We start from the raw sequence: 10,072 nt of genomic DNA on the forward strand, positions 1-10,072 counted from the left end.
TATCAATGCAAGTGGCAACAGCAAGGTTACCCGTACGGATCTCTGAGATTCCTCACAAACCACGTAAGTGAACTAGCTTTCCTAGAAGAAATTATTCATTTGAAATTAAACTTATTTATGGTTTACTGATTATTCAGTTTCAACATTGTTTGGAAACATTTTAGATGGACGCTTTCTTGGTGGTGGTGGTGGTGATGATCCATTAGGCCACAATTATCATCATAATCACTGAGGTGTTCTGAGTACCCAATTAACTATGCTTGCAACATCAATTTCAATACTAAAACATAATCAATTTTCGTTCTGTGTAAAAGCATCTATCTATTTCGGATTTACTTCAATAAAGCCGTGTAATATATGTATTCGACCGATCAGTTAATGATTTAAGATTTGGTTGTTGTTAGCTATTATAATCATATGCGTTTTCTCTTTTGATTTAACTAAGTACACTCCTTCCCTTCCAACCAAATTCATCATCCAAGTTCGTCTTGATACAGCACAGGAGGGCGCAAATTCCAATCACGTTTCAATTATTATTTGTTCATTATTACGAGGAACGTTTCGGATAGACTTTTAAACGTCTTTTCCTTCTTAAACCGTTTCATAAATATCATATATCTCAGTCACAATATAAAATATTTCCTCAAATTTATAAGTATTATAATAATTAATTTTTTAATAGTTAGTTTTATACCTTTTTATATAAATAAAGATTTCCCCCTAAACATATAATAAAAATATAAAATTTATTAAATATTTATTTTTAAAAATATTTAATAAAATGTGTTTAATATATATTTTTACATCTATGAAAAAACTGTTGAAAATTCTATAAAAGAGTATTATTTAAAATGATTTTGGTAGTTGTTAGTATAAAAAAATAATTAAAAAATTATAAGTAAAAATTTTTTATTAAAAGAATTGTATCATATAAGACACTATTTGGTCATCTTTAAATAAATTAGAAATCCAACACTCATTCAGCTTTACCACCCCTTCAATCTCACCTCTCGACGAGAGGTACCAACACTCTTACGGTCTCACCACCCCTTCAGTCTCACCTCTAGAAGAAGGGTATCAACACTCCTTTGGCCTTACCTTCGGACGAAAAGTACCAACACTCCTTCGGCCTCACCTCTGAACGAGGGGTACCAAGACCCATTTGACCTCACCTTAGGACGAAAGATACCAACAATCCTTCAGCCTTACCTCTGAGTGAGGTACCAACACCCTTTCAGCCTCACCAGCCCTTTGGCCTCATATCTGGACGAGGGGTACCAATACTTCTTTGGCCTCACTTCTGAACAAGGGGTACCAATAGTCTTTCTCTTACACCTTATGTTTAATTTCAATAAATCATAATTTCGCAAATTCAGAATAAAATAAATTTCATTTTAAATAAGATTCTCAATCCTTGGTTTCATCAAATATTTTTAAAATAAGGAAAGGGGTTACAATTTCTATCAAGTCACTACTATATGACCCATTCAAATACATTAGTTTCAAATTAAAATCCTAGTCCTATAGCAGTTTCATCCGCCCCTTTCACTGAGTCCAGTGCTGATCGTCTTGATTTCCTGAAAAATGAATGTAAGGGTGAGTACTCTACACTACCAAAACATACAATTAAGCATAGAGTCTCACCTCCAGCACATTTTCAATACCTTAAACAAATACAAACATAGGCAACATTATCACATCTATAAGCACAATTCATAAACCCATGCATACTCACGCCAGCTACACTTACATTGACACTGTGATTACAGATTTACACCATGAATGGTCGCCGATTACTCCCGCCTCACGAATACCACGTGGGCAGTCACGGGTCGCTCAGCAAAGGTAATGGTAAAAGGTCTAGTCAAGAAGAGAGTGTGTGGCCTATGGTGCACCCGTTCCACAGTCGGTGTCACTACCACTCCCTCTTCTCCAAGGTATTTCTACTGTCCTCATCTCCCACACCCCCAGTGTATCGCTGAACCATACACAGCACATTACAACGGCGTTACACGCCCCAGTTACACACATTTCAGTATACGGCACATAGTCTACATTTAACAGTATACGATACTAAGCTCATATTTGTTCAACTTTACGACACTAGGCCCACATTTTATTTTCACAGCACACACAGCACATAGCCCACAATTCATTCAAGACACACGACCCCTAACCTATTTTCATTCATATTACACGGCCTTCGAGCACACATTTCACAATGTTCATTCAGATATACACACATGTATAAATAGCACAAGTGCCCACATCACATATTTCATCAATTTTCTATCCTCTACTCAGCCACATCACAATATCACACATAAAGGAGTTGGGTAGAGTCCTCCCTTACCTTGGATTGAAGACCCACGTCCGAACTCAACCACGAAAATGCTCCTCACACGGCTTTTGGCCTCCAAGCATTCCCCACACAAATCTGAGCTCCAATCTCGCTCCCGAATGGCTTTGGAGGCAATTAATCGGTGGAATAGGGTTTGAGAGTGAGAGAATCGAAGGGATTTTGAAGGGAGAGGGAGAAAATAACTCTCTCCAAACCCTAACCCCCTTTAAATCATTTTCTGGTTGCAAGACTCTCACTACAGCGAGATATTCTCGCTGCAGCGACATGTCCTCTCGCTACAGCAAAAAAACTAGAGAAATCTACACTCTGGTTTCTACAGAATCTCGCTACAGCAAAAGACCCTCTCGCTACAGCGAGACTGTACCCAAAAATGCACCCCAAACTGTTGCTCTGTCGCTACAGCAAGACGTCTTTCGCTACAGCGAAAAGGTGACAGTTCTGGTCCTTCCTCTGAGGGCCCTCTCGCTACAACGAGAATCTTCTCGCTGCAGCTAGAACAGCTCAGTATCACACCCTACACTTAGGCACTTAGCCCATTTCAGCCCTATCCAGTCATGCATACACACAATACACACATCTATATACTTAATACACATAAACATCATTATCAAGTAAATCAACACACATATATATACATTTAGATTTATATAAATAACAATAATTAATATTGTCAAAATTTGGGATGTTACACTTTCGGCCTCATCTTTAGACGAGAGGTACCAACACCCTTTCGACCTCACCACTTCTTCGACTTCACCTTTGGACGAGAGGTACCAACACCCCTTTAGCCTCTCTCGAATGAGAGGTACTGTCACCCTTTCAGTCATATCAAAATAAATTAACAAGTTAATTAAGGTAAATAATCAATTAAGAAAAGATTAATTATCCAAGCAGTCAAAAGGTTAATTTAGGGCTGACTCATCAAGCTTCTTAGCCCAATATTATACCTATAAAAGGAAAGTAAGAATGACAAGTAAAGAGGGTTTCCAAATTATTTAATAGCATTTATTGCATTTTACTGAATACTTACTTGACCGTCGGAGTGCCATTGTAGGTACTCTCTCCCTACAGAGAAGGAGAATCTAGAATATTTTACAAGAACGTCACAATAGTATGTGAAGACTAAAATTATAGTGAACAAGTGTATCATTTACAGGAACAATAATATTCTAAATGCTCTTAAAATATCTTACAAAATCTCTTGCAATAAATTGAATGCATTATACATTTATTAGATGTTAAAAATATTTATTTTAGGTCACCTAAGTGTGTGGAGGAAAAAAAAAATTAAAATAATGAATAAGATACTGTTCGTGGATCGAAATAGAGGGGGACTGTTTTCAATTTATTGTTCAAATGAAAGAAACTGTGTTCAGTGTAGGAAGAGTCAATTAATAGTATTGAAAATAATTCATAATTTTTTAAAGTTATTTTAATTAATTTTATAGTTAAATTTATAGTATAAAGTTATATAAAATATTATTAAATAATAATTAATTAAAGTATATCTCTTTTTTGGGGTCAACAATTAAGTATATTCCACAACACCTTTTTTGTGACACAGTGCCTCAGTTGTGACTGACGAGTGACCCAAACCAAGGGATAAGGAAAGAGTACGGACCACTCTAAACAGTTCGTGGATTTTTGTTCTTCGAAGCCACTGTATATATATTGTGGGCTTGGTGGAACCCAAACTAACGACGGGTTTAGTTGTTGGCTAAAAGTTTAATGTTTTGTTTGGCTTAGGTAAAGAACAGAAAAGAATTGTGAAAGAAATAAAATAAGTTAGAAAAGCAAATTATTTCTCTAATTTAGTAAGATAAAAATAGATGAAAAAAAATGAAACAAATATTATCCATCACATTTTATTTTCTTGTCTCGTACATAGAAAAAGGAGAGAAATATTTTTTTTTCATCTTTCTTGAAATATTTTTATATTTATATACCTCTATTTTTAATAGTAAAAGAATTGTATTTTTATATTTATATACCTCTATTTTTAATAGTAAAAGAATTGTTTATTATTATTTCTTGCTTCTTTAATATTTATCTCGTTCAAAACACTTTTGTATTTATTTATTTTACTACTTTCTTTCTATTTAAATTTTTTTCTTCTTATTTTTTTCTCTAACCAAACAAATCATAAACGTAGATATCATAAAATATTACAACCAAAAGAATTATATTATTAAAGGAATATAATAAATATTTTAACATAAAATATAAATATTCTTTTACATTGTATCAGAAAATAACTTTGTAATAAAAATACAATAATTTTCATTCATTACAAAAGGCAAAAGTTTAACTAATTTTATGGATAATCATGACTAATTTTGAGATCCATCAATTTAATAAAGTTTAAAATTTTATTCTTAAATTGATCATTATTTCTAAACCTATTAATTTAAGTTATTTAATAATGTTAGAATTTAATTGCAAGATATGATACATAAAGTTCTACATTAAAAAGTGTGAGATTGAACTTTTTAACTACATAATTTGTGGCCATGTGAGTAAAAAATAAAAATAAAAAACTAATTAATATAGCACGAGAAAAGCAACTATAGTCATCTCTTACGAATAAATAAAATAATTTATCAAATTAGAGTTTAGGACAAAAAGTTTAATAAGATGAATAGGACAAATTCTAAAATAAGAGAAATTTATCAAATAACTAAACTCCTAAGGTAAGGAAAGATGAAGATATGACTAGTAAAAACTTAAGAAGAATAGCATTGATACTTAGAAAGCTATGGCACAATTAATTTAAGGGTTTTGTTAACTTCAACCCTTATAGTTGAGAATAAACAACTAATAATAGTAAAATTTTATTAAAAAGAGAAGTATTTATTATATTTTTATAACTTCAATATAGTAATTATATACTTTTTTTATAAAAATTTTCTATTTATAGATGCTGAAACTCAACTCTAAGGGTTGAGGTTAACAAAACCCTGAATTCAATTCTCTTTTGATCTTTCTTTTTATTTTAAAAAAATATTTTCATTTTGTTCAAAATTTCTCTCTCTCTCTCTTTGTTTTTTACATTTTTTTTTAGTTTCCATCCTTGTATTGCACACCTCTATAATTAATTCAAAGCACAACAATAATGGTGAAACCAATACATTCCTTATTCTCTAAGATTGTGTATAACATGATTTTTCTCTTTAAGCTTGTAATATGCTTAAAATCAAATAATAGTCAATAAGGCTTAAAGAGGATAAACTGTCATGCTTGTAATATATTATTAAGAAAAATCTGTAGTACTTTGTGAATAGTAAAATCATATATGTGACATCAGGCTAATGTCATCAGCGATATCACGCTGATGTCATCAGCGACATCACGTTGACGTCATCAGTGACACTAAATTTTCTATAAAAAGGGAGCTTTATATCGAATTTTCATATCTTCTCTTTTATCTAAGGTTCTCAAAGGTTTCTCCCCATTTTCTCTCATCCTAAACTTAGATTTTTCGCCAGATATGAGATTCTACGTCTATTCTGAAGGATTTGAAGAGAAACTTCCTTCTAAAGCTGAATCTTCGATGAATCTTGCGTTAAAACAAGTAATATTTGGTTGATCTGGTGTGAATCATCGTTCTGAAGTAAGGGGAGCTTATTTTAGCCTATGAACTATATTTCGAGCGGTTTGATATGTTATTACAAGAAGTTTTGATATGATTTTGTTAGATCTTTTGAATAAAAGCTATTTTCTAAGCTGTAACTGTTGTTAATTGATTTAAAATGCTAAGATTTTGGCTGATCTATTATAAACTTGTCTTAGCTGAGCTGTTAAAACAATTTTAGCGGTGCTGCATCATATTGAGATATATATTTTGCATCATTATAGAATTGAGTTACATGTTTAGGTGGGTAGACGTGTAACGGTAAGTTCATGCTAAGCTGTTGTGCTGTGCTGTCTGGATTTAGATACCGAAATGGGTCGCTTCCAGACCGGCTCAGTTCCTTCTAGATTACTTAGGCTGTGAAACCAATTTGAAATCGTTTTCATGTTGTGTATTAGATGGGCTAGAAATGCATGGGACTATTGTTGTGAGAAATATTTTGTCTATATATGATTTTATTTTACTTTTAGTAAGCTCACCCTTATATTTTTGTCTATACTATTCTATGCGTGTGTACTGCAATGATTGTACAGTGATACGTGAGCAGATGTAGCAGGTGTTGCATCTACTTCACAGGTTGAGGAGCAAGTGGAGAAGCGTTAGAAAGCTGGAGTCGAGTCATTTTGCATTAAAGTCCTTTTTATTATATTTTGAAACCTCATATAGGGGGAATGATGTAGTAAAAACTTTGTGTATTTTTGAGTATTATGAACTAAATATAATATTATGTTATTTTGTTGGATATTTGTTGTAAGGAACTTTATTTTATTTTGAATGAGAAGTGAATTTTATACTTATAATCTCTATTATCTATCTATGTCAAATAAGTAAGAGATGAGTAAATAATGTTCTCGGTTCCTTATAAAAAAAAGGTCGTGACATTTTAGTGGTATCAAAGCATGGTCCAGGTAAACCTATGGGATGAGGTTGTTAGGCATCAATTGTGCATATTAGGCATGCGAGTCTTAGCTGTGAATCATATAACAAAATTTTTAAGCACTAAGTTGTGAGAGAATGAGCTTGATCACCTCTGTTCTCTGGCATAACATGTGTAAGATAATCCTATATGAAGATATCCCCAAAGGAGTCTTATATGCAATGCAGTAAGCTGAGTGCATCCTCAAGCCTCTTGCTCCAATCATTTTTGTTGGGCTAGACTGTATTCTCTAAGATCTATTTCAACTTCCTATTTGACATTTTTGCTTGTCCATTGGTCAATGGATGGTATGGAGTTAAAACCTTGTGGGTGACACCATATTTTTTGGCAGGGTCTCTGCGTTCTTGGTACAGAAGTGTGTAACACCCTCATTTTTATTGCCTTTAATGTTGAAAAATAGGAATTTTGGTATAGGGTTTCTCGTTCAAGCAAGATATGTCCCACCTAAACCAGACAGAGTTTTTCTGCACCATTCATTTTGGGACACTCTCGCTCAAGCAAGAAAAGATAATATCGCTCTAACTGTCTTCTTGCCTAGGCAAGAAGTGGCTGCCTAGACGAGAAGTCATATGAAAATGAAGAGTTTTCTGGACCTATTATCGCTCAGGCGAGAATACCTTTGTTCAAATGAGAATATCAGAAAAACTGAAGAAAAACCTAGTTTTCTTGCAAGGTGAGAAAGGGTTCTACGCGATTTTAGAGGGATATTTAAGGATATCCATTCTAGAAACTTTCATTTATAACCAAACAGCCTCTTCTCTCATACTAAGGCGGTGTGTGTAATGTCCTGAATTTTTGTAATATTAATTATTATATTTATATAAACCTAAATGTATATATATGTGTGTGTGTTGATTTACTTGATAATGATGTTTATGTGTATTAAGTATATGGATGTATGTATTGTGTGTATGCATGACTGGATAGGGATGAAATAGGCTGAGTGCCTAAGTGCAGGATGTGATTCTGGGCTGTTCTCGCTGCAGCAAGAGGGCCCTGAGAGGAAGGACCAGAATTGTCGCCTTCTCGCCGTAGCGACAATTTGGGATGCATTTCTGGGTGCAGTCTCACTATAGCGAGAGGGTCTCGCTTTAGCGAGATTCTACAGAAACCAGGGTGCAGTTTCGTCTGATATTTTCGCTGCAGCGACTCAATATAGCGAGAGTGTCGTGACCAGAAAAGGATTTAAAGGGGGTTAGGGTTAGGGGTGTGACACCCTTACTACTTACTAAGCAATAAATATAAATATAATCATAAAATAACCAAGCAGTAAGAACATCACATGCATGGGTCTATATCTATTCAGATATAGTGAAATTAAATACACTACCATTACTAGAAGTATTCATTTCATATATACACATCATCTGTTAATTTATACAATCATCCAGTTATCTAAATATATACATAACTAAATTACATACAAACTAAAGTGGGGTCACGATATCAGAGACGACAACCCAAAACGAAGACCTCACGAGCTTTCCCCTGGATCCCTGATCACCAAAGTGCCCATTTCCTTTCAAAATTCAACAACGGTAAGGTTAGGCTTCCTATATACCCCTTTTACTTTTCAGTCAAAAGTACTTACACCTGCGTATATATATAGATTATCCCTTACTCGACTCTAACCTACTCTCCTTTTTCACTAGATTCCTACTCAGAAGGGGCAAAATTAGGAAGGAGTCCTGCTTGAGAAGCAGTCCTCTTCCTTCCGATAGCAGAAGAGGTGTTTGAGCAGTGAGAAGAATCAGGAGAGTCTGAAGAACTAGGGAAAGACGAAGAGGAAGTGGATGAGATAGAGATAGGTCTTGCTAAAAGTGTGTCAACTAAATTAGTCCGTTGCACAGGTGGTAAATATGGTATAGAAGGACGTAAAGGTCTAAGAAAACCTAGGGGTAATACCGGGGGTGATAATACAAGAACAGGAGGTGGGGTAGGGGGTCTCACAAATTGTACATCTGGAGGAAATGGAAAAGTAAGTCTCATGGGTATTCGGATGGGGATAGGGTAAGCTCGTGGGCCTGGGCCATTTCTATCTAACAAAAAGGTAATAGAGCCAGTGTGGGTGAATCGTTGTTGCTCCCAGTCGTGCACCCATGTTCCCTCAGGATCATATCTGATCGAGACGCTGAATTGGTACGGTGGTCGAGCCATCAATGTTCTCACCTAATAAACATATTCACACACAACACACATAACAATAAAAGGGTGAGACAATTTAATTCAATCTCCAGCAGCAAAAGACATATAAGGGTTTCAATCACACAATTAATTATCAACACCCATAATCTACCAAGCAAATGCATATGCCATGAATGAGAAGTGATGCAAGTCCATTATTATAACTTAGTACATTTTGACACATGCATGTGGGCCCAAAACCATCAATATGTTTCTTTTACTCAGGGAAGGATCAGGAGTTTCACTGTTACTTATCTGCCAACTTTGTTCATCTCATAATACAGTAACAGCTCTACTAATACAAGAATCTCTCGGGACCAGTCAGGATAGTAAAGTTTTGCAGTGAGAGTCTACAGCACAAGATGGCGAGCCTTGGCCACTGTCAGATTCAATCACATGTCACTATCCCCAAGACTACCCTGGAGCCACCCCTAGATTTCTTATACTTCCCTGTCTACTCATCACACTATCACATGTTCATGATGCATGTCTTCACTCCTAATTAATGTAATTAGAGAAAAACTTTAATTTTTCTTTTCTGTTAAGTACAATCCTTAACTTTTTCTTTTCTCAATAAAATTCGACAGAGTCTCCTCTGTAAATCAGATATTCCAAAATTTTCTTCTTCCTGTAAAATAACCAGAAAAATCCAAAATACTTCTAATTCATTAAATTCCACCTCCATCATCTCAAAATCCATGGAAATCGTATCTTCCCATCTTTCTTTAAATAGGTTTTTATGCTTAAAAATTTAAAACTTAATCATTTTTAAAAATGATTCAAGCCTTCCAAATATCCAATACTACTTTCTCAGTAATATAATTTATTTATTTATTTTTATTAAATCTATTTTCAAAAGAAGTCAAAAGATACTTGTACTATATATAAAATACATAATTATATATATATATATACCTTAAAAACATATTTTCTTCTTTCCAACAAGTCTTAATGGACA

Source organism: Abrus precatorius, unplaced genomic scaffold (assembly GCF_003935025.1).
Source record: "Abrus precatorius isolate BTA unplaced genomic scaffold, Abrus_2018 Scaffold11, whole genome shotgun sequence".
NCBI classification, from domain to species: Eukaryota; Viridiplantae; Streptophyta; class Magnoliopsida; order Fabales; family Fabaceae; genus Abrus; species Abrus precatorius.